This window comes from Orbicella faveolata, unplaced genomic scaffold, assembly GCF_042242905.1.
Source record: "Orbicella faveolata isolate gen_17 unplaced genomic scaffold, um_ofav_v1 contig_12, whole genome shotgun sequence".
NCBI lineage: Eukaryota > Metazoa > Cnidaria > Anthozoa > Scleractinia > Merulinidae > Orbicella > Orbicella faveolata.
The window spans coordinates 30,607,889-30,632,498 of record NW_028301539.1 but is presented as its reverse complement, the minus strand read 5'-3'; the positions used below and the strand labels follow the sequence as shown (position 1 = coordinate 30,632,498).

Below are 24,610 nucleotides of genomic sequence, written 5' to 3'. Positions count from 1 at the left end.
AGTGATACCACAAAGGACTTCAAGAGTCAACTTCTTGAAAATTATTCAACGAATTTCATTTGAAATACCTGTACTTGTTTAGACGAAAATAACTGGCGACTGAGTGCGTGCTTTGTTTGATACTTTTTTATTGTTATCATTGTATGCACTATTGTTTGACGCACAGAAATCTCAATGAAATATTCTGATGCAGCAAACACTTTCCTAGTAGGTGGAATGAATTTTAATCGTGTATGTAAGGAAGTCTCAAAGGACATCCCGTTCATTTTAGTGTCAGAAACCGTCGTGTGATGTGAAGGTGAACCAGCATCTTCGTCGATGTACGAACTCCCCTTCGCAGATAAGTATACGCTTTCGTTTTCTCTTTTCATGTCCTTGTTAACTCTTCGCTTCGTTTCGCTACGCCTGTGCTTTCTCGCAGTTTAGTGGTTTAGTACAACCATTTCGTTGAGCACTTTTTTACGTCCACACAGTGAAGAAATTGTTGAATACTGGGAGGGTGTGAAACTTTCGGAATAAAGAATTACTAAGTTCGTTTAGACAAGCACATCGGAATAGCAGGTTTGAAAGTTTCTTACTGAATACCCCATTTCAGAAATAAGTTAATTTACTAGCCCTCTCGTTCGCCGTTTTTGTACCTGTTTTATGTTGTCCACGGCGGGTCTGAACTACAGGTCACATTCCACAGGTCAGAGCACAGGTCATTGTGCTACAGATAAATATACAGCACCAAGATTCAGTCTCTTAGCCCTAATTAAACCTAGCACTCTGCGAAAATGTTGTTTTAGATCGAGGGGAAACTTTTGGCATAGTTATTCATCAGTAGAGTAGGGATTTCTACTCTTGACCTGTGGAATGTGACCCGTGTTTTAGACCCGGCTTGTTGTCCATTGCTCTGATGCTCTGAGTTGCTAAGGGTATGAAGATCTGACTGACTTAATATCAACAGTGTTAAAGTTACTTCAAAAATATTTCCTGAGCATTTGAATTCTTTTCTCATGTAGGAACAGTTTGTTTCAATACAATCACTGAACTAACTGCTCGTGAAGGTTTTAATTGGGGTTAATTTAGTCGGTTTTACCTCGGGAGCGATTTTTTTGAGTTGTTATACAGCCATCCTTGTCCTTTACTTCAGGAGTGATTTCTGATACATTTTCGGGTAAGTAATATCAAAATATTGCGTTAGAATTTCAGACATAAAAGCAGATTTGTGTTATAATTGTCTTTGTGGTTATTGTTCATTTATCTTCATGTTTTCATAATTGTTTACATTCTCGTGAAATCAGAAATTACTTGACGAATAGCACCAATTTTGAACAAACTTGCTTTGAATTCTGGCGAGAACATTAAAACTACCTCACTTCAAATAAAGTAATTCTAGGAGAACATTAAGAAATTTTTTGATGCAGGCGATATTGACCGATGTTACGTTATATGGCCGGTTTCTAACTACCGAACTGATTGACCTACTGAATATATTTTTTGACATTTTTCTCTCTCCTTCTGGCACTAGACGAACAAAGGGGTATCCAAAAGAAAAAGTAACCATTATGAGCAGCAGTGTTCAATTTTGGAGCTTCGTTCTCTCCATATCAGCCTCTTCATGTTGTGATCAACTCCAATTTCAGGTAAATTCTAGGTTTTGTTGTTTTATCTTGTTGTATCATCTGACCTTGTTGCAAAGTCTGATTTAAAAATTGTGACTAAGATAGCTATCACGATAAATGCATTGTTACGGTTCAGTTTGACCCTTGCTACAATTTTATAACTTTTTTGTTCTAGTGTATGGTAATTTAAATTAAAATGTAACAGAAATCTTTTTCGATCGATTGCAGGTTGTAGTTCTTGGGCTCTAGCGCAACCTGGAAGTTGACTATAGGAACTGACTGATTTCAGATAAGTACATCGTATTTTTGTTATTTGTTCGTCGTTTTCCTGGTAAACGATTTAATTCAGAGCAAGATTAATCGAAAGACAATATACCACCAGAATCCCAGACCTGACACGTTTGTACGCAGTAAATTTTCTAAGCGAAAAGAAAGCCAGTCACCACTATAAAGTGCATTTCTCTAGTCTCTTGCAATTGATTTCAGGCTAGCGAACACAATGTAATATGCCTGAAAATAGCAACATTGTACAACTACAAGACTGTTCTATTGAATAAAAGGAGATTTACTTCATTTAATGACATTTCCTCTCTTTTTTCCAAGGTTGAACACAGAGTGCACGTGCATTGAAAGAAAACCAGCCATTTTGGATTGTGGTGTTTTACCCTTCGCGTCGATGCAAGCAGACGACATCTGAAAGATCTTATAGTCAGATAAGCTCGTCGTCATTTAATTATAACTTGGCTTCACACTAGAAGCTAACTTAGTTTCAAGAAAGCAGTTGGCTCAAGTGCACTTGAAAATCTCAAGTCGCACTTTAGAAAACTTGGCTTCACACCTGTTGACAAAGTATATTACTTGAGCATTTTCGCAGAAAAATAACTCATATATATTACAAATGCGATTGTCCGGCAGTAAAATCGTGAAGAAATGCATATGGTTGCTTTGTTGCTAAAGAGCAACACAGCAATAGCAGCAAAACAAAGGAACAAACGACATCTTCTGTATTTCTCTAGAGTAGCTCAACAACGCGGTTTTCGGCAGAGATTGCTGTAGGGCTTTAGCTAACCTAGGAAATGTGTTTCCGTGTGACTCGTCCAATGTTCAACAGAGTTGTGCGATTGCAAAGAAATGACCTGGTTGAAACTTGAGACAGCAGCTGGTTTGTATTTTGCAGAAGAGCATTTGCTGTGTCGGATGATATGAAAACCTATGGTTAAGGCTGTCAATGAAAATGAAATTCAAGCAAGTTGTTTACTAGTATCGGTTCGTTCGTCAGAACTGTAGCAACGCTGCACACCGCCCTCAGTTGGCTTCCATTTCCCATTGGTCAAGTGTGCTCTCAAGTGTGGTGTAGACCATACTTGACGGCGTACTTCGGCTTCTTTGAACTACGAACGTTTCCATGGTCACTAAGTTAAGTTCAAGAAAGCACATTTTACCCCTTCACACTCAAAGTAGGTTCCAAGTGCACTTAGATTATACTTACAAGCTCTAGTGTGAAGCCAAGTATTTTCTTAACTATTCTGTCTTATACCATTTACAGTATCAGTCCAAGAAAGAAAATAATTAATTTCTTTTATCATGTTGATTATATCCTGAGGGAAATAACCAAATGAACTGTCTTCATGTAGCAAAAAAATATTAATTTTACACTGCTTTGTGCGCGTTCAAACGCTGTCTGAAAAGCATTTATGCTTTACATGTCTCTGTAAACCGCTGGCTCTGCATTGTCTTTGACCAAATTCCTAAACCTAACGCAATTTAAGTCAGTATATCAAAGCTTCCTCTTTTCTTTTTCATGCAGGTTTTAAAATAGACATGCTGAGAGAAAACAAGTCCATTTTGTACGACAGTGCGTGGCTCTAATGTTCTTTGGTACAAAGTTAGTATTGCAAACATCTTGGTTCAGATAGACCAGATATTATCTTCGCAGTTTTCTATTCATTAACTGAGAAACGTAGTCTAGATGTACCACCAAAAGCTCAGCAGTAATGTTCATAAAATATTTTTTGCCGGTGTTAGAAAAACTTGCCTCACTTGGGTTCTTGCAAATTTATGAAACGAAGGACTGAAAATTTGCCAATGCAAGAAAAGCAACTTCGTTAGCTCTTGAACTCAGTGGTTTCAATCAATAGTTCACTGCTTACTAATGGCTGGAAACGCTTTTTCTCTACAATAAGTCCAGCATCTCCAAATTTCCGTTTTTTTCGCTTTCAGTCCCAAGTTAGTAAAATCTCCTTCCATGTCAATACATTTCAAAGTATCTTGCAGAGAAATTCTTTAACTATTTTAATGTCCTTGGCAGAACCAGGAAGTTTGTTTGAGATTTGCCAGCCAACAAAAATTTAGTGGTTTCTTTAATTATTATACCATACAGTATTGATGCCTGCTTTAAGAAGTCACTGCAGAATTGTCTGTTTTTAAATTTATAAACACGTCTCGAATTTGTTGATGAAAAAATAGTTCGTTTTATGTTTAATCTCCTTTTTTGCCAGGTGAACTCGGATATTGGAGAGAAAGTGTGGCCATTTTGGATTGCAGTGCTGGTGCACTATGATATATTGGAAAAATCTTAATTCAGATAAGTTCACCCTTTCCTCATTTTACTTGAATTTGTCGTCGACCACTGTAATAACTGTGTCATTCCAAGTATTCTGTAGATAAATCTAATCGGGAGTAGTGAAAGATGAAATTTTGATCCTGTGGTGAGCGTGGGACAAAGAATTGTACATCACAGTCCGTGACGGGATTCGAACCCATAAACTCTTAGATACCGGTTGGGCAATGAGGAATTGTTCTGATGTCCGAAAGAATTCTTGAAAGTAACACGATTGCGAGAGATTTGTTCATCAATTTCAATAAAGTAATGCTTTAGAAAAGCACTGTAAATGTGTATTTAGGGGCAAATATTCGAAATTAACACAACTGGAGATCCGATAATCATTGAAAAGTAATTTAATTTGTTGTTTTCTGCTCTTTTTATCACCAGGTTGAATGCAAACATCGTTTCAATAGAAAGTGTAGCCATGCTAGATCAAAGTGTGTAAGCTCTCGAAGCCTGGCTCGAGTTGACAGCCACTGAAAACACCTTTTTCAGGTAAGTCGTTTTCTTCTCTGTTTACCATTGAACGATTTCAGTCCAAAGAGTGATCAAAATATATCTCATCGTACCTCGCTGCGTTGTCAAGTATGTTACAAAGGCAATGTTACCAAATTCATAAACTAAGAACAAAAGAAATGTATGACGATCAATTGGAAAAAATTGATATTTTGAGTTTGAGACTGAAGTGAAAGGTTGAACATCGCCATTTATTATTTTAAAGGACATCTTGAAACGGCCGAATATTCTCCACAATGCAAAATTGAAGCGCTTTTTCCTGACATTTTGAATTCAAATTGAACAGAATACAAACCTGGTGGTGGTACTAGTAATTGTTACAAATTTATTTTGATATAAACATTGTGAAAAACAAAGATTCTAAAGTAGCATTTCAGCTTACTCTCGGCTTGGCTTTGCGAACGAAGTTTTAAGGAAGTGATCCACTTATGCTGCAGACAGAGAACCATGTACGACAATTTACGAGAACAATTCCAGTTTAATAGCACAATGATAATTTGCAGTGCGAACAATGCTTTCCTTATACGAGGCCGCAAATGAACTTTAAAGGCGATTCATTTAGAGAAGGAATTGTTCAGAATCAAATGTGTTTAAAATAGTATTGCCAGGCATTCAAGAACGAACAGCAACTTAATTTATAACGACTGATAGAGCTCATTACTTTATCGGCATGACAATTCTAATTGCGCTATGGTAAACACGATCATTTTTTGGTCATCAATGTTCGAAGCTTGACCAAAATCTATATAAACATGCACTACTTTTTCGTCTGTATAACTGATAAAAGTACAAAACATGGAGGTAGTGAATGAAAAAATATCATCACCTAGGGCAAATTAGTGTCTTGCTACACAATTTATTATGGAAATTAACGTTTAGTACAGAGAAAACAGAATTAATTTTTACGAACGTTGTTTGGCTTCAATACGTACTTGCATGTGTCCGGGTACAAGTGCGCTCAAGCCTTGACAGAAATTTCATGTTTTCGATGTAGCGATGTTTCACTGACATGGATTTCAAAGTGTAGTTTGAGTATTTTCTTTTTCTCAAGAAAACAACAGTTTGTTGCATGTGAATAAAGTTTTTGTGTCAGTATTCAAACAAACAACAAACAAATAACATTCCAGCTAGAATAAATATGTGACGCTAGTCTCGCAGGGTAGCTGAAATGATAAATTGAAGTAATGGTCGATACATTTTAAAACAAAGAGCAAAAATAAAAATGGACCCTGAGAAAAATAGATAAATAAAACAAGTACACAGGTCAAAAGGTGTCAAGACTACTGTTTACACATATGGAATGTAACAATGAAATGGAAAATAGATAAAATAGAATCGAAAACCTTAGAAAGCTTTGAATTTACATAGTATGTTAATTGCTGCACGCGCAGTTTCCCGCTTCCTTGGAATGTCGTTTTCCGTAAAAAATAAACAATCTTCAATCTAAGCAGGAGCCATAACCGGGGACAGAGACCGTAAGTCTCGGGATCTGCACGCACCTAATGATATGGGGCACTTTTGCTATTTTTAGAACAACCCTGACGACATACATCCGCGCGGATCCACGCACATGTCGTGGGTTCTCGCGTGGATGTTGTCAAAGAATAAAGTTTATGTAAGAGATCTCTCTACTCTGGTATCGAGGTAATTTGTGAATTTCTCAAACAGTGCTTAATGATAAACAAAACCTGTTTTCGATTGTTTCTTATTATTTCTGCTCGTTTGGCAAGTTTGCAAAAGTTTTTGGAAGGAAAGTCTGACGCGTACAAGTAGCTCCAGTCCGAGTCGGTGTTTTCAATTGTAGCTAATTGTCAACAAATCTTGACAAAGATTTCTTTCGTTATCTTTTGTGCTGAGATTCTGCAACAATTTTCACCAACGCCAAAAGGCTACTATCATGTGCGTTTGTTCAAAGTAGTGAAATTTTACACAGCTGCGAAAATAAAATAGACAAGGAGTTTTGATAACTCAGCCAACAAAATCGAAACCGTAATTCGAGTTGATTAAAGAAGGCGTCATCGTAACTTTGCTGATTATTCCTGCTGTATTCACATATTTTCAGCTAAGCAGTTTAATATGTTCTCAAACATTCATCAACCTTGAACATATCTAAAAACTAGAGATATTATTGCAAAAGTCCAATTTGTCATGTTTACTGACTGTACAAAACACGCATCGGCGGGCGCTCTTATTCATCGACAACAGACAATTTATTGAATTTTTACACAAACAGAGCCTAGCCGTGTCTACAGACGTAAACTTATTGGGCCTTGATGAGATATCAAGCGTTGCTTACAATTCAGGCGAAGTGCAAACTTGCAATTTTTTACTTCTTTTCGGTGGCCATAGACTCTGGCGAAATCCCCGCAAGCGTTTGGCAAGAGGAGGGAAACTTTGAAGTCCTTAAACGCTGCAATATCCAAATTTTTCCAATTGGTTTTTTGCTGTGTTACGGAAAAGCTGTTAATCTTCAGCATATGTGAAATTTAAAGTGGAGTAATGTGGAACTCCTGTAAAAGAAGCAGCGGAACAAAACTTGGTCTGAGTGATATAAAACGGGACATACCTAAATTCGACACTGCCTTACTTCAGTCGAATTGGAGCAGCTTACGACGAAAATACTTAAGCAAAATTCCAACAGACATAAACGTATTGAGTTGTGGGCCAAAAGCATGAGACATGTCGGGAATTTCGGATGCCATTTCCCCCGCGCTACAACCGCAAAAATCCTCGCAGAATGTACGCGCGCTTTCCGCACACGATGACGCAATTTGTTCTAAAAATAGAAAAATTGTCCCATATCATAGGGACAGCCCCACTACTAGAAATGGCGCGTGCTTACGGTCTCCGTCCCCAATTGTGGCTCCTGATCTAAGCTCATTTTAGCAACTCAGTGTACAATTTTCACATCGATTCGACATAGGGAAGATTAGTACAAAGTTATTGCATTGGAAAGCGTTATTATCAGAAGTTAGAAACTAGTCTCACTTAGTGCAGGAACCGTGATTTTACAAGAAGTATTTACAAGCAGTATTACTGAGGAAAGGTTTCAAGACATAATTATCATTATGATTTAATTTTTGCTTTGGAACTTTTGAACAAACCTTTTGAATTTTAATCATATTCGTCATCCTTTTCATCTTTTATATGGAGGTCTTAAAAATGAAACAAATTTTAGAACATGCAAAGGGTGAAGGTTAACTGAGAGTGCCTCTTTCCATGTTCATCAAATTATAAATGCAGCATGGATTTCAAAATTTTGCAAATATGTCAAAAAGTTTGAAAATACTAAAAAATATAGCGATTCAAATTTATTTTTTTAATTAAGACTTTGTAAAAACCAAAAAATTCTCTAAAACATAGACTTGAGCTTAGAAAAGTACACCAAAATTCATAAAACACCTTTGAGTGTGCTTGTTTGCCACAGGAACGTCAAGAAAAGCAATGAACTAATTGACACAACAAAACGTTCCCTGATTGTTTTAACAAGGAGTTACCAAGTTCAGTTATTTATATTGACCTGCGTCAGTTTCCATTGTTTTCACTTTATCAAGATACTGGAAAGAGCATTGACCTAAATCCTGTTTCGAGACGCATTGGCAATAATTAAAGTGAGATAAGAAAGTACTTAAACACAGTACATTTGAACATAGTTAATAGAGGGAAATGGTTATGAATCACGGCAAATTTCTTTGTTATATGTTTTTGTTGGCTATTTGTGGGGGGGGGGGGGGGGGCGGGGGAGGTTGACCCTGCACAAAATCTGGAAAAATACAAAAAGTGGTTATGTGTGCTTATACAACTAACCAATAGAAACATTGCGATTGCGTAATTCATGCACAGTCTAGGAGCATAAAACAAAAAGATGTACAGGGCCAAAGACCTTCCAGCATAACTCTTAGCCTGTTTGTTTCCTTTTTGATGTTTGTTGGGATTCTTAACCATTCCCTCTATTAACTATGATTTGAACAAATACAACTGTCTTGAGGATATGCTTGAAATTGTATCGATGACCTATAAGACACTGGAACCGAGAATCAAACACGTAACCGTCAGGAAATTTAGTCGTGGACATGTTAACAGGTCGTTAATAATTTGCAGCAGGAAATTATTTCGCATCATTGTTGATAAAGGCTGTATTTTTAGCCCGCATTTGTAAGTCTATTTCTTAGCTGGTCGGTAATAGCAGATCGAGTTTTCATGTTGTTTCCGAAGCAATATTTGTTTTTCAACTCCTTGGCAGGCAAGTGTACTATGCTTTCTGATAGTTAAATAAGCGACGCTTTGGTAAGCAGTGAAAACACGAGGTCAATTTGCAAGGACCGATGAAACCAAATAAAAAAAGAAGTACCGGATCCTGTCCCTGTAAAGGATGTAATTGGACTTGGTGATGTCGGACTACTGACAAAAACGCTAGGCTGATAAAAAGGTTTGAGAACGACATAATCAATTCATATATTTCGAAAAGCTTAAAAAAACGCCCAGTGCCTTGAAAAGATTGCAGAGGCTTTGTTTTTGATTTTTCGGTTTTACGTTCTATTATCAATAATATCAATACTTTTGAAGCATGAATCAGTGGTACCCTATTAAAAGTTAAAGGGACACAGTCAGCTGGAGCACATGCGCACTAGATACCATTTGATTTCATAGTTAATTTGCATATCACAGAGACACGATCCATAGTGTTTTTAACCAAATATGATACAAAAACTATCATAGGATGAGCAAAAGCCCACTCAAAAACAGGTTTTTCAGTAAACGATTGAAAATCAAGCAAAACACTGCGAAGATTGAAGCGGATTTCTAGATGTACTCGACGAGTATCTTTGATTTCAGGTTGTGGTGAACTTTTTCAAAGTGAGAAAACTAGTGTCCAGGTCATCGCGGTCCCAAAGCCGACTGTGTCCCTTTAAGGGCCCATTAACCGATCTTTTCGAGCCCTTGCTAAGGAAAATTTATTCTCATATAACCTCATCATTTTTAGTTAGTTCAGAGATATTTCATGCGTTTTAACTTTTTCATGATCAGTAACACTAGTGATGACGTCAACAGGCCACGCCCATAGTCATGTGACTAATACAGAAAAAATGCAAAGGCTCCCAGGCAAATTACTTTATCGGGATTTTTTTCATTGATTTAATATTTTAATTTAAATCCTCATTACGATATGCATCGATTTTGTTTCATTTCTAAAAGGTCAGATTTTGAAAGCATTTCAAAAGATTGAAAAATTCGTAATTCTCTGAAAAAAGCATGATTTGGAAAAAGGAATGCATAGCTATGTTTCCAACATTGGCTTTAATCGAAATTCATCGAAAAAGGCTGGATTTAATGAAAAACCGCGTTTCCTTTAGCATTTAAAGAAACCGGAAGTGCGCCCGAAAGATATTGGAAGTTACCCTATCAGCGCGTGCGCAATTTACACTACCAGCGCACTTCGGTAAGATCAAACAAAGCCACATGGAGTTAGTTTTCCTCTTTCTATTACTCTTGTTTATCTGTCTTTCTCTTATTTTGTCTTTGCTTGTACTTTCTCTGCTTTGTATTTTGCGAAACACAAAGAAAAACTTCTAAAATGTAAGAGAATTTGCAAGTTTTTGAGTTGTTATTGTTTTCCGCGCTCAGGCTGACGTACGTAACCGGAAGTGAAATTTCACTTCCTTAACAAGAGGTGCTGTTTTCTGTAAGCGATAATCCAACCATGTATTAACACAGCGGAGCAGGGCTTAAGTTTTGTATCACCCGACTTCAGTTTGCAGAGAAATATTGAGCCACGGCCCATCCTAGGATGCGAATAAGACAAGTGGAAATGAATAAGTCAGTTTCTTTCGTGAGATTTGTTAAGTGCAGTTCAGAAAACTACTGGTTCAGATCGAGGCAGAGCGTGTTGTTGATCATAAGTAAGGAAACAAGGTCGTGTCAACATACCAGCAGAAGTAAATAGTTGCTGCAAAGTTAAAGCTTTCACTTTGAAAATTAAATTTACGATTTTAACTATGAAATGTCTAGGTCCAAAAATGTTTTCTAACAAAAGAATTTACAAAATCAATCAGTCTTCATAATGATTCATGAAAACGTTTTATTGTGATCACTCTTGATCATTATGTAAGAATTTATAACCAACCGTTATTGTGCTTGACAACGCTACAGTAATCTGGTTACCATTAGCACAAATCTACCGGATTATACTAATGCAATACTGCATTCTGATTGGCTAAGGTATATCTTGTACGATCACCATTACTATTTAGTGGTTGAAGATTGTCTTCAAAATAGGGACATTTTTTTCTCGTCTCACCGAAGTTTCGGAAAAGGATTTAGAAATATTGAATGGATAATCAAATTCTCCAGAAGGCTGAAACAAGGTCATTTGCTGTCACAGCACTCGAAATTTTAGAAAAAAACTGATAATCGCTCGGACAAAGCTGAAAGATGGACTCAAAAGACTTCATTCTGCGCTCGATGACACTATGGTGACGTTTTAAAGTGTAGAGATTTAGTTGCCAATCATTTAGTAGGAGTTCTATATCTAAACAACTAGTTTATTTTGCTTAGTATTTGTGTATTTTATTCTGAAGCCAAAAGCTAGCGTTATCTTGTGAACATTTTATTATATATGTAAGCACCGTAAGTTTTATTTGGAAATAAAATATAGAACAAGTAGGAGAGTATCGCAGCAGCACCCTCACTCCGACAGTTCATCGCATAACAATACATGTTGATTCTGCGTGACACATTCTGATGAACTGTTAATATTTGATTCGATCAACAGGTAGCCTGAGGAATAGTAAAGAAAGTGAACAATGATGCACCACAGTGAACAACTGGCTAAAAGACAAATACAGAAACACTTTCAAATAAACTCTCTTTGAGCTTGGAAATAAACTTTAAGAAAAGAACCTGTACTCCGTTTATCGTAAATCTGTCGATCCTCATAGTAAGTTGCGATGGAATAGTTGATTAACAAATGAAGCGGACGTGAATATATATAATATCAAGTCTGTGTGGGGGAAGAATAAAAAGATAGAGATTTTCGCAAATAACAAAGTAAACTTAGCTGATGTAAGGAAGGTGCAAAGAGCAAATTAAAGACTAGACTCCAATAAGCTCTTACACCTTCCGGTGATAAAATATTATTTAGGAAATAACTGTAGAAAAAATATGCCGCAGAACCAGAAAGGTGAATGCGGTTAAACCTGTGTCATTGTCCTTTAGTTTGCATTTAAATTAGTTTAATCCAATGAACATTGCTCATTCCCAAAACAGAGGGCAATGCCAGAAAAAAATCGTCAGATAATCCAAAAATCGTGAGATACCCCTATATAGCTACACGAGCCACTGTGCACAGTAGTTTATCTTCGACCAAAAATCTCCCACCATCTTACAGGGGAAGATTGTTCGAAGAGTCTTAATTCCTGTCTCCCAAAACCCCCACTCCCCTGAATGAAACAATCGCGAAGGAGGATTAAATCTCGTCCATAATCCGTTACTTTCCTAGAGAGGATAATTGGAGAGAAAGTTTAACTCTCGTCTACAATCCTCCACTCGTCCTTTAAAGTTCAAAAAGGGGTTGTAATATGAGTTAGATTTCCTCCCAAAGTACTTTTTTCTGACAGGGTCAAAGGTTAAGAGGTAGCGGTAAGACTAAACTACACTGTGGCGACACTATGGGCATAACTAAGCAGTCTAGTCTTTCAGCCATTTCCTAAACCTTGACCACCTTAAAGAAACTTACTTTGCGAGGAAGTTTCACTCAATGTAACCACTTTTGCCTTTTAAGGAAAGATCATGAGATTATGGTTAAAACTTGCACTTCCCTCCAAATCTCCTTCCTAGGAAAGTAGAGGATTATGGAAGAAATTTATTCGTCACGCGCGATTGTTTCATTCAGGGGAGTGGAGGTTTGAGGAACAGAAATTAATGCTCTTGAAACAACATTCCCCGAGAAGATCGTGGGGAATTTTGACCAAAAGATAAACCGCCCTGCCCAAAACATCGTGTACGGTTATCTCTTACTGACGATTTTCTTGAGGCATTGCACTCTGCTTTCGGAATAGAATATGTACCTTGGATTCAACTAAATTTAAATGCAAAGTAATTCTCCTTCCAAACAAGGTAGACGATAATCACTGTTAATATTAAAAACATTTGCACATTGTTTATTCCAATTTCTGGTGTCATTATCTAAATTGTATATATGAATAAATTAACCATGGAAAGAGTCATCTTGCTCCCTACTACCTCCTCTGGGGAGGAGGAAGGAGGGAAAAAGAGTCATCTTGCTCCCTACTACCTCCTCTGGGGAGGAGGAAGGAGGGAAAAAGAGTCATCTTGCTCCCTACTACCTCCTCTGGGGAGGAGGAAGGAGGGAAAAAGAGTCATCTTGCTCCCTACTACCTCCTCTGGGGAGGAGGAAGGAGGGAAAAAGAGTCATCTTGCTCCCTACTACCTCCTCTGGGGAGGAGGAAGGAGGGAAAAAGAGTCATCTTGCTCCCTACTACCTCCTCTGGGGAGGAGGAAGGAGGGAAAAAGAGTCATCTTGCTCCCTACTACCTCCTCTGGGGAGGAGGAAGGAGGGAAAAAGAGTCATCTTGCTCCCTACTACCTCCTCTGGGGAGGAGGAAGGAGGGAAAAAGAGTCATCTTGCTCCCTACTACCTCCTCTGGGGAGGAGGAAGGAGGGAAAAAGAGTCATCTTGCTCCCTACTACCTCCTCTGGGGAGGAGGAAGGAGGGAAAAAGAGTCATCTTGCTCCCTACTACCTCCTCTGGGGAGGAGGAAGGAGGGAAAAAGAGTCATCTTGCTCCCTACTACCTCCTCTGGGGAGGAGGAAGGAGGGAAAAAGAGTCATCTTGCTCCCTACTACCTCCTCTGGGGAGGAGGAAGGAGGGAAAAAGAGTCATCTTGCTCCCTACTACCTCCTCTGGGGAGGAGGAAGGAGGGAAAAAGAGTCATCTTGCTCCCTACTACCTCCTCTGGGGAGGAGGAAGGAGGGAAAAAGAGTCATCTTGCTCCCTACTACCTCCTCTGGGGAGGAGGAAGGAGGGAAAAAGAGTCATCTTGCTCCCTACTACCTCCTCTGGGGAGGAGGAAGGAGGGAAAAAGAGTCATCTTGCTCCCTACTACCTCCTCTGGGGAGGAGGAAGGAGGGAAAAAGAGTCATCTTGCTCCCTACTACCTCCTCTGGGGAGGAGGAAGGAGGGAAAAAGAGTCATCTTGCTCCCTACTACCTCCTCTGGGGAGGAGGAAGGAGGGAAAAAGAGTCATCTTGCTCCCTACTACCTCCTCTGGGGAGGAGGAAGGAGGGAAAAAGAGTCATCTTGCTCCCTACTACCTCCTCTGGGGAGGAGGAAGGAGGGAAAAAGAGTCATCTTGCTCCCTACTACCTCCTCTGGGGAGGAGGAAGGAGGGAAAAAGAGTCATCTTGCTCCCTACTACCTCCTCTGGGGAGGAGGAAGGAGGGAAAAAGAGTCATCTTGCTCCCTACTACCTCCTCTGGGGAGGAGGAAGGAGGGAAAAAGAGTCATCTTGCTCCCTACTACCTCCTCTGGGGAGGGTTTAGATCTTTAGTTATTAACACACACTGTTTAAGTTTTTAAATAATGGACAAGGACACAAGATTTGGCCACAAACTTAGTTTGTGGCTTGTTTATATATCTTTTTTGCGTTATTTAATGATCTAATGTTGTAGAAGGTTTCAGAGCTCTTTGTTGTGACTCTTTTAATTAGCCCTTACACCTATTTAACACCAGGAAAGGCTTTGCGAAATTTCACTTAAGTATTGTACTTTGATTCACATTGTTTCAGAGAAGAAAATGCTGATGAAAGCTACTTTGCAAGTCTTGTTTATTGATTAAATAGCTTTCAAAAATTCAGTTATGTTTTCTCAAAAAGTCACTTAACTCTTTTCGGAGACTTGCTCAACTCCTTTTTTTAACACTTTATTTTAAGGTGGTTGAATTTAATATTGATAAGTGCTGCAGCCCATTTTCTTAACGGATCCGTCTAATCTCTGTTATCCTGTTGACAACAATCATCATTACTAATCGGTTAGCAGGCAAGTGTAAGTGCTATCTAGACAATTGAAACTACGTGCACTGAGACGTTATATGCTCAGATTCACCAACTGTACTGGTTTAACAAGAATGAGCGCAAAAATTTCAAATCTCGATGTCAAGTTTTTTCTTTCTTTAATTTCTTTTCATATACACAAGCTATTCGTATCTTTTGGGTTTGAAAGGTTGCCATCAATATTTGGGTGCTACTTCAATACAAAATCCGTTAACCAGGATTCTATTATCATTCTATGGAAAGTCAAGTTAACAACGTATTATGCTAAAATGAACAAGAACTGTAGATCTACTTCAGCTACCTTAAAAACAGCAAGGAACACACATGGTATCCATGGATACACTGACTAGATTTATACTAGAAAATTCGGCAATGTCGTCAGATTTGATATTAAGACAATATCCTATACAGTTTCTTTATTTCTCTATTCTCATCACTTGACTTTTTGAGAATGTTTTAAGACAGCTAGGAGAAATTGTATGTTGTTTTCTAGTTCTTGAGCATTGAAAAGTTCATTCAGTTCTACCTTGCCGCTATTTTCTACGTGACGAACACATTGCTCTTCCACTGTCAATTTTAAACCTTTATTATCCGTAAGGCAAGGCATTTAACTTGACTCATTTACTATTTTATAAAGTGCCCATGAAATGATCTTTCGAGCTAAATCAAGCCAATCTTCAAGTGAACCTCAAATTACTGTTTATTTGTGTAACTGAAGTGTGAAGAAACATATTTTAAACTAAAAATTGGTAGAGGAAAAGCTCTATTTCGTTTTGGAGACTGATGGCAAAATCAGATTTGTAAACTATCTCGCTTGTCAGTTTCTCACTGTCAGACATATTAAACAGAGTGCGTTTATTTTCTCACTGAACTTGTCGTGTATAGTAAGTCATTTTATACAGAGAACGGGTTTGTTGGGGAATTTGATGCCTCGCCGACACCTCTCTCAAAACCGTAGCTAGAAACGCTCCAAACATGTATGGAGTTACTACTTTTTATCGGTACTAACTGGAAAATTTAATATCCGTTCATGACAAACAGAAATATTTTATTATTCTAGGCTATATTCCTTCCAGGAATCTTAAAGGTACTGAATAATTTTAAAATGCCTTAAGCTATCCCTCCGCATTTCTTACACAGTGTTGCCAAATTTTTTGTGGTTACAATAAAATAATGGAAAATCGAAAACTAATCATCATTATGGAATAATATAGCTTTACTTTTTGTTTACTTTTGCAACAAAGTGGGCAGCACTATTGAACGTTGGAAATGGATAATTATAACTTAACTGACCTGTCTGCGTATTGAACATCTTACTTTTTAATTGTCATCGTACACAAAGAAATTAGAAAAAAATCAGAAATCGAGAGTGAAATTTGCCTTCCATCGCAAAAGTGGTTTTGCACGAGAACTCGTTTTCAAACAGAAGGAAAAGGTAAACTCGGAAATGGCCTTTTCACTGTTCCATCAAGACAATGATCCAAAGTTGATGACTTCCTTTTTACTCATCATCTTGTTGAAATTAATATTATTGTAGTAAACTGAAATTAATTGAAATTCTCATCATCTGCAGAAAGGAGAAATGAGCTGTCGATCACTATTTCTTGGAAATAACAGAGTTCATGTCTATAATCGACATAACACGTTTCAGTGATGAACAACTTTTTAACTTGAATTTGTTATCGCTTTCTAGGAACAATACGTGAAAACTGGAGCGGAACGAATGCTGGAAAATCACATCTTCGTTTGCACCAAATTCGCAAAGATATCTTTCTCTTGAATTTATAAACTGTCCACCTCTGAATTACAGTTCAACATTTTCTCACTTTTTCTTCTACAAATCATCAATTAAGAACTTCACAACCTTAACTTTTTTGTACAGGACACTTAAAACAAACTACTGTTTTTCCTTATCATCTTTCATGCGACTGTACAATGTAAGGAATTAAAATCGCACTCCTGGTATTACTTTGGAATTTTTTTCCTATTTTGTCTTTAAACATCTTAGCCGTCATTTAGTTTTTTAAAAAAACATGCTAAGTCGAGCTGCCACAAATTGCAGCCGCTTCATTTAATGCTCTAAAAAAACGACTGTATCGAGATGAAATCTACACAATATGCCACAAGAGCAGTTCTTACAACCTGACTGTGGGTAATTTATAAAGCCAGAATTCCTAAATCAAACATAATGGTTATTTTGGGCGCATTGATTTCCCTTCTTGAACATATAATGCAATTTTGGTATCAAGATTGAACTTAAACAAAGTTTTCAAACACGTAAATCCAATTCTTTTCTCTGACCTTTTCCAATAAGAACGCCGCAAAGAGCTTGTAAATTGTACATTTCTTCTACCTAGCCTCCTCTTTAACTATGCATAGAGTCAGCTTTCGTCACGACACGCGACTGAAAACAATCTGCTGCTGGTGTTTTGTGGCGCTATTTCAGCCCACAATGCGAGCGATTTGACAAAATAAATCTTACGTTTGATATTCTTTCTACTTAAAAGTATGAAACATTCAATACTTAGTTGTTACATTCTTTCTCGTATATTTTTCTATGCGAAAAATGCAAATTTGGCAAGAAATATTGTAAATTTTGACATCAAGACAATATCTCATAGTTGATGTATTATTTATTCTTATCACCTGACTCTGGCTATGTCTTAATTCAGTCAAGAGATTTAATTGCTGATCCCATGTCAATTTTTATAACTATATTATCCGTTGGCTCATTTGCAATTTTTAAAGCGGTGCTCTTGAAATGAGCTTTCAAGCTGAGTCAAGTCACTTTTTTGTGCAAGTGATGTACGAAGAGTCAGTTTTTAACTCGAAATTGGCAAGAAAGCCGTCTATTTATTTCCCTTTGGGCTGGTATATACGTAGCCAAACAGTTTTGTAAACTCTCTCGCCTGTCACAATTTCCCTTTGTCAAACATAGCCATAATACATTTATTTTTTAGTCATGTGATGCAGTGAACAACCGGGTTTGGTTTAGAATTGATCCCTTGGTAACATCTGTCTTCAGACCTTGTTAACGCCCAAACATTGAATTCACCACTCATGGGCGGAACACTTATTTTTCGTGTCAGTTCTAGCTGGAAATTATCCACTCACGAAAATCAGAAACACTTATTGTCTGATGTCACCAAAGAAAAAAAAATAACGCAGGAAAATTGCGCTAAATACTCTCGGAATTACGCTAAAAGAGGCGGGGAAACAAATCATTTGCAAGCAGTTATCCCACAAAGGTAATATGATTATAAATTTAAATTTACGGAAATGTCTTACGAAACACCGCCCTACGCTCCCAGTTACCCGTCTGTTCTAACTTTCCGGAAATTAGGGAGCTCAAGCAAACCACGACAGCAACGGCAACGAAAACGTTTGGACGGGAGGGCAGTCGTAGTCACGTAGAAATTTATTAATCTAAATATTGTGTTGATAATGTTGCTTTTTTTTTTTTCCAATCTTCTTAGATAGCGTAGCACAGTAAAGGCAAGCGCTAATGTGACTTTGACTATTGTTTTCCTATAACACAAAAATTGGAAAAGCCAAGTAAATGGGTCAAGCTAAAGAAAGAATTTAGCCTTGATGACAAGCAAGTTTCAGAGGCATTTCTTCTGCCAGTGAGGGCTGCCAATGAACCGTATCTACGCTCCTTTCGGTACAAAGTGTTGAAATTCTGTTCTGTATACTAATGACCGCCTGTGTAAAATAGGATACGTTTCTAATCCCAACTGCACCTGTCATCAGCTAACGGAAACAATATCCTATATTTTGTTCGGTTGTTCTTTTTCATTTTCTTTTTGGCATGAGGTTAATGAAAAAAATTTTGAGTAAAATCAAGAGTTGCAGAAGCCTCTCACTTACATATTGCGATGTTATTGTTGAGTCTTTTGAGGAGGAGATGGATCTACTTAATTATATAGTAATTTTAGGAAAATCTTTCTTGTGGACTTGTCGATGTAGAGAAACATTACCTTCCTTGAGCCACTTCATAAGTATTTAGGCAATTAAATATGAAACTGAAAAACACATATTTCAAATCGAATAAAATGAGTTCGTGTAAAGAATAATGGAAGATCTTTTAGGAAACAATTTCAACTAATAATTAAAGTAGACAACGCTATTATTAAGGAAAATCGTTAAGTTAAATAGTATGAAGATAAGAAGTGACAAAATCTTTTTTCTTAATGAATTCAATATGGTGTCATTGTTAAGCTCTGTAAACCAAACTTTATTCGTTCTTCTGTAACTTAATTGTTGAAAAAAGAATTGTAATTGATGTAATTGCGGAAATAAAAAAAAATCCCCGATGAAGAAAAAAAAACATAACGGCAACGAAAACGTCACCAAACAAAAGATTTATGGAGTAGAATGAATGGCTGTGCACGTGCGTTTTAAATCTTTGTGCATTTTGTAGCCGTGACGTGAAATGAACAGGTTCTGTGCAATTTGAAGAACGTGGGTCGGGATGGCAAATCTTTTGTATTGCTTTTTGGAATTGATCGCTGGCATTACATATTTAGTTTGAGTAAGTTTTAAGTACTGATTGGCGCACGGAGCAGATATCCAGATTGTTACGAGATTAGAAATACCATTTTTCTTTCCATGAGTCGTCCCTGGCGTAGGTATCGTCGTTGTTTAAGCTAACTATTTCATTTCTTATCGACAACTCAAAATTCATTCTTTCATGTATGAAAAACACAGGTTTTCGCATGCAGTTTCCAATGAAATTGAAAACAAAGTAATGAGTTTAAAACCAGTTAAGAAGTATGATCTTTTAAGTCGATTTCAATAAACGACAGAAATTCCATTTATTAATTATATAAACTGTGTTTTTTTTTCAAGGATTTCCAGTTCCACGTCTAACTGAGCTTCTATCATGTCTTTAATATCGATGTGTTAACACAGTTTTAATTTTCGTTCTATGATCAGTTATAATAATTCATGATGTATTCTTTAAAATTAATATTTTCTGAATATTTTAGCACAAAGTTCCGTGGGATAGGTAATACGGCCTGTCAACAATGCTCCTTTCCCCATTGGAATGTCATTCAAAACGTTTTTTCCCAAGTAAGAACAATTTGGTTTTGTTAAATTTTTAAACGGAAATTTGATGGGAGAAACTTTTTTCTTAGAAAGAGAACTCATCGCCGCAAATTGCGAAAAAACGTTTTCTCCGCGAAATTCAACCTGTAGACCTAAATTAAGTCATGCCAATGTTTTTTTTTTTTTTAACTTTTGCTCTTTCTGATCTACCTACGAATCTGTGAAAGATTTAATCCTCCAAAGAAGGCATTGTACAGATTTTGAAGGGCCAATGTCCAAATATATTCTGAAATCCACTATCGACGGTCACTATTTTGGCTGTTTTTCATTCTTTTTTGGGGGTAGAGTGGCGGGAGAGGGTAAGTTGCAGTATTCAAAAAAGTATCCTTACGTGCTTTCATAAGCATGACGTTACGGATAACAAAAAATTTACTCAAGGCTCCATAGATGTAAACATTATGCAAGTAAAAAAACAAGTTGGGAACTAATTTCAAAGGCACTTCAATAAGCTTGTATAATGTGGTATTGGTAGAAGTCATATTGCCAAATCCTGTGTTAAAAAAGTCTAGTGACGGTATGAAAGTTGTTTCATGGTATCCTCTTACAATTGCTCACCAAGTTCATTCAATAATCTCCCTCCAAGTAATTAAGAAGGAATCCACAAGACGTTCGAGTAACAAGTGGAAAAAAACTTTGTACCGAGATTATTCACATCGTATAGCAGACTTCTGTGCGACTGTTTCAAATATCTTCTCGAAGGAAATTATTTCTAACAACACCAAATGTCCAGAACAGATTTTGAAGTTCATATGAAACACTTGAAATTACTGGTGAAATGAAACTGTTGATGACATGTTACCTTTGTTTGCACAACTTCTCTGAACTTTGAAATTTATTTTCTCACGTTTCCATGGGAAATTGTTTCCGGTGTTACTTCAGGCAACTATTTATACCTCAAGCTTTTAGAAAATGCAAAAAGGACTATAGTATACTCACAAATATTCTGGAAGAAGGTTTTTGTCCAAAAAAAACTGAAATTGGTCAATTTCCTCTCGGATTTTGTCTCAATTATTATTGTAGAACTAATTACTGATTAGATCTGAATAAGGAGACTTATTCAGAGACTCAATTCAATGGAACATTTTCATGTGACGTCATCAAGTTTTAAAATCCAAACCTAAAGAGCCACCAGAGTTTCTATCCTCATCAGGCAAAAGAGGTGCGAAAAGTATATATCTTCACAACATTTCAGCGGAACAACGTCTTTCGTTTGGAAACAAATGTATTTTGAATTTTAGAGTTATGGCAGTGCGGGACGTAAAGCTACGATCGCGTTTGTCGATATACTTGTCTCATGATTGTTAGCCCTTCGTGAAATAAAAAAGTAGTAGTAAAGTGTTAATTTATAGGTTTGTGCAATGCAGGCAAACAGTGGCCTAGATAACCTAGTAAGCTTCAGATTATCACACTATTTTCCGGCCGCCATATTGAATTGGCGAATCTTTGCTGACTTTTTTGCTGACATTTTTCCTCATTAACATACCACTTTGCAAGGAGAAGGTATCACGCTAGACAAGAATTGACTACAACAATTTAACTTAGTAACTGGTGAAGCTTTTGGCTCTTTCGAGAAGAAATTGGCTTTCAAAAACTGCAAAATTTCTCAGTGGCAGAAGCGCAAATGAGCTTCTACATTTTTTGTAGAATTTTGAGTTTTTAAACCCGCGTCGCTCAAAAAGTATTCAATACATCGAGTGACAAAGCTGATCATGCTATGCCCTTTCAATATTCAGAGCTAATGTTTTGGTAGATCCATCAGAAACTGTATCACTTATGGAGCAAATATATACACAAAGATTCGCTTATTGGTGTACCACGGAGGTACACCAATATGGCGGCACCATACTGGGCTCTATAAATTTGTGCAAAACATTTAGGCGAATATCTGAAGTTTGGGATAGCGCGTAGACCTAAAACCTGCAGAGGTGCCTTCTTTATTTATCTTCTATAAGATCGCATTTTCTTGTTTGTTTGTTTGTTTTTTCATTGCAGACAGTAAAAACGATCTATTGTAGTCCGGATATCTGACTGGCTGTGCCCAAGATTTTTTCAAGATTCAAAACCTTCTTTACTCGACAAAAACAAAACAAAACAAAACAGCCTTTCCAAAATTTTTTCAAGATTCAAAATCCTTCTTTACTCGACAGAAACATAAATAAAACAGAAGAAGCCCTTTTTAGAGCAATCTTACTTTAAATTTTAAAAGTAATTTTGATACGGTTGTACTCAAACAGCACTTTTACAAGTAGTTTGCGATGTATGAGAAGGGACGAACTGGAAGATTAAAATCTTTCAGTCAAGATACTTCACTTTATATTCTCGAGAATACTGCTCAAATGTAAAGGATGTATACATGCAAAACAACAATGCGATGTATCATTCATCTCAGGCTTAATGGGAAAACTAGTGAGCTTTCAGGAGTTGATTTTATTGACAAGCCGCGGTCATGTCTTAATTACTACCCCTTCCTCTTCATTTAAGTTTTTCTCGAAAAGAAACCACCATTGTTTTCAATTAAGCAAAATATTTTTTTCTCTTATCTACATTTCCGCAACGTTTGGTTATGGTCTTCATCAACACCTTGAAAAAAATATGAATTACAAGAAATGATATTCGAGAGTTTCAGGTTGACCTTCAGCATCACGAACTGAGTGGTAACTTTTAACACATCCCGTGCTCAAAATGTATATTCTCATTACTGGTTTTCTCATATTGTTTTAAATGTTAACTCTGAGAATTTCGTTTTTCAAAGTGGTAACTCTTAAGTACGTCCCATGCTCAAAATGTGTATTCTCGTTACTGATTTTCTCATATATATTGTTGTTAATATTAATTCTAAGAATTTGATTCTTCATCAAGACAATATCCTCTAGTTAATCAGTTTCTGAGATTTTCATAATCTTACACTGAAACTGTTAAAAGTTAACGAGAGTAGAAATTATGTACTAATCTGAGATTTGATGTTTCCAATAGTCAACTTGTGCCAGAGTCCAACAGTACATTGCGATCCAAGATGGCTGCCCTTTCTGTCAACAATGATATATCAGCCGCCTGGAGCGAGAGAGACAGAGAAAAAAGAATATTGAATCAACACTACCTTGTCAACTAATAAATTTACAGCAGTGTTAGGTACAGTTGATAACTATGTAAATTTTCATAAAACAGTATTGTTTTCATGTGTTTTCGAATTTTAGCATTTTCTTCAAAAACGAAATAGAATTCCCATGGAATCCAAGATGGGTTGTATTGTTCGCGCTTCTAAGAATCAGGGATAATGCTTTCTAACTTGGTTATAATATAAGCTAGCTATTAAAATTGGATTTAATGATTATTAAAGAATCTTTTTTTATGACTATTTACGTCGTGGTATTCTCCTCTTCACCTAAACGTTTTCAGACGCTTAATTCCAAGAACGTAAAATGAAAAGTGCAAGATGTTCCTTCACATAATAACTCCAACCCCCACGCGAAAATGATCTGTGCCAACAAAAGTTCGACCCAAAGTCCTTCCAAACAAACGGTAGTCTCATTATAATAATTATTATCGAACATAATACAATGCACGTGTATTGTACTGTCATAAACTATGGCATTTTGTGGACAACAAGACAGCCGTACGCTTATATGCAGCAATGGTACGAAACTTGAAAATCTATCAATTTTACAATCAGAATCACGATTTTTAACACTCTTGGATTGTAAAGATAGGAAAACCATTGTCTACTTATCTGAGCTGAGATGTTTTTCCAATAGTCATCGATCGCACGCCAGAAGTGAAGCTCTGCACACTGCCATCCAAAATTCAGTTAACGTTGATGAAACTCAATTAAGGTTGATGAATAAATCCAGAAACTCGTGAACTGTCCTTTAACACATCTTTGGTCATCCTGGAGATAGCGAAGCAAACGGCAGCAACTTTAGTTGTTTAATCACCTAGGTTTACTTATGATTATTTCATGGACAGATAACTTGCTCACCTCAAAAGCTTGTTCGAATGTTGTGGTCAGAAAGTTGAACCATAATAAATGGCCGTTACAAATTAAAACAATCGATTTGGAACAGCTCTTCATCTTTCATGTATTTCTATTCAACTTGGTAGCGTAAGAATGAGTTGATAATGAAGGAAAGCCGCCATTTAAGATAAAAGACTTGCTGTAAGGTTAATAACGCGATTTATTTACTTTTTTAATTAATCCTCCTCGTTCTCTGTGGGACACAAGGCAGCCAAAATCCATCTACATTTATCTCTATTTTGAACGATATGTTGCTGCTCATTGAGCTCATGGCAGGCGTCAGGTGGTTTTCGACCAACCAGGTTTGCTGTTGCCAGTTGGTGTCCATCTCTAGGCAACCTTGGGAAGTGGGTGGTCAATCCATCGGATTCATCTGCGTTTGTTTTCCATGACAACATTTTGGCAATAAGTTTTTCTGTCAACGGATCAGAGATAAAGAGCAATATTCACTGCTTGCAGACATTGACGTCAATTGTTTTGAATTTAATTTTTGTACAACCAAACAACTCTTTGTTTCAAAAGCCAATTGCTCTCATGTTGGCGAACAATTAACAATATAGCTAGCCTAACGAGCTTGCAAATCTTTTCCTGCGCTGAGAAGTTTGCTATTTTTTTCTCATTTTCCTCATTGAACTACGCCTATAGGCTCGTCAGTTAGCTTCAGCTCAGATAAATTTTTTTTTTTTAG

At 37.0% G+C, this 24,610-nt stretch overlaps 2 long non-coding RNA genes across 3 annotated transcripts in view; one reads left to right on the top strand and one right to left on the bottom strand.

Moving 5' to 3' along the window:
* Window positions 1-24,610, bottom strand: part of LOC149117508 (uncharacterized) — a 60,368-nt gene that overhangs the window by 23,959 nt on the left and 11,799 nt on the right. The window lies entirely within an intron of this gene.
* LOC149117510 (uncharacterized) lies at window positions 1,553-23,265 on the top strand. 2 transcript variants are annotated; one of them, XR_016205684.1, is made up of 5 exons: window positions 1,553-1,628; window positions 1,836-2,315; window positions 3,415-3,492; window positions 4,106-4,707; window positions 22,884-23,265. It is a non-coding gene; the product is annotated as an uncharacterized LOC149117510 (long non-coding RNA). The 2 variants fall into 2 exon arrangements; XR_016205685.1 differs by lacking the exon at window positions 22,884-23,265 and adding an exon at window positions 11,501-11,762.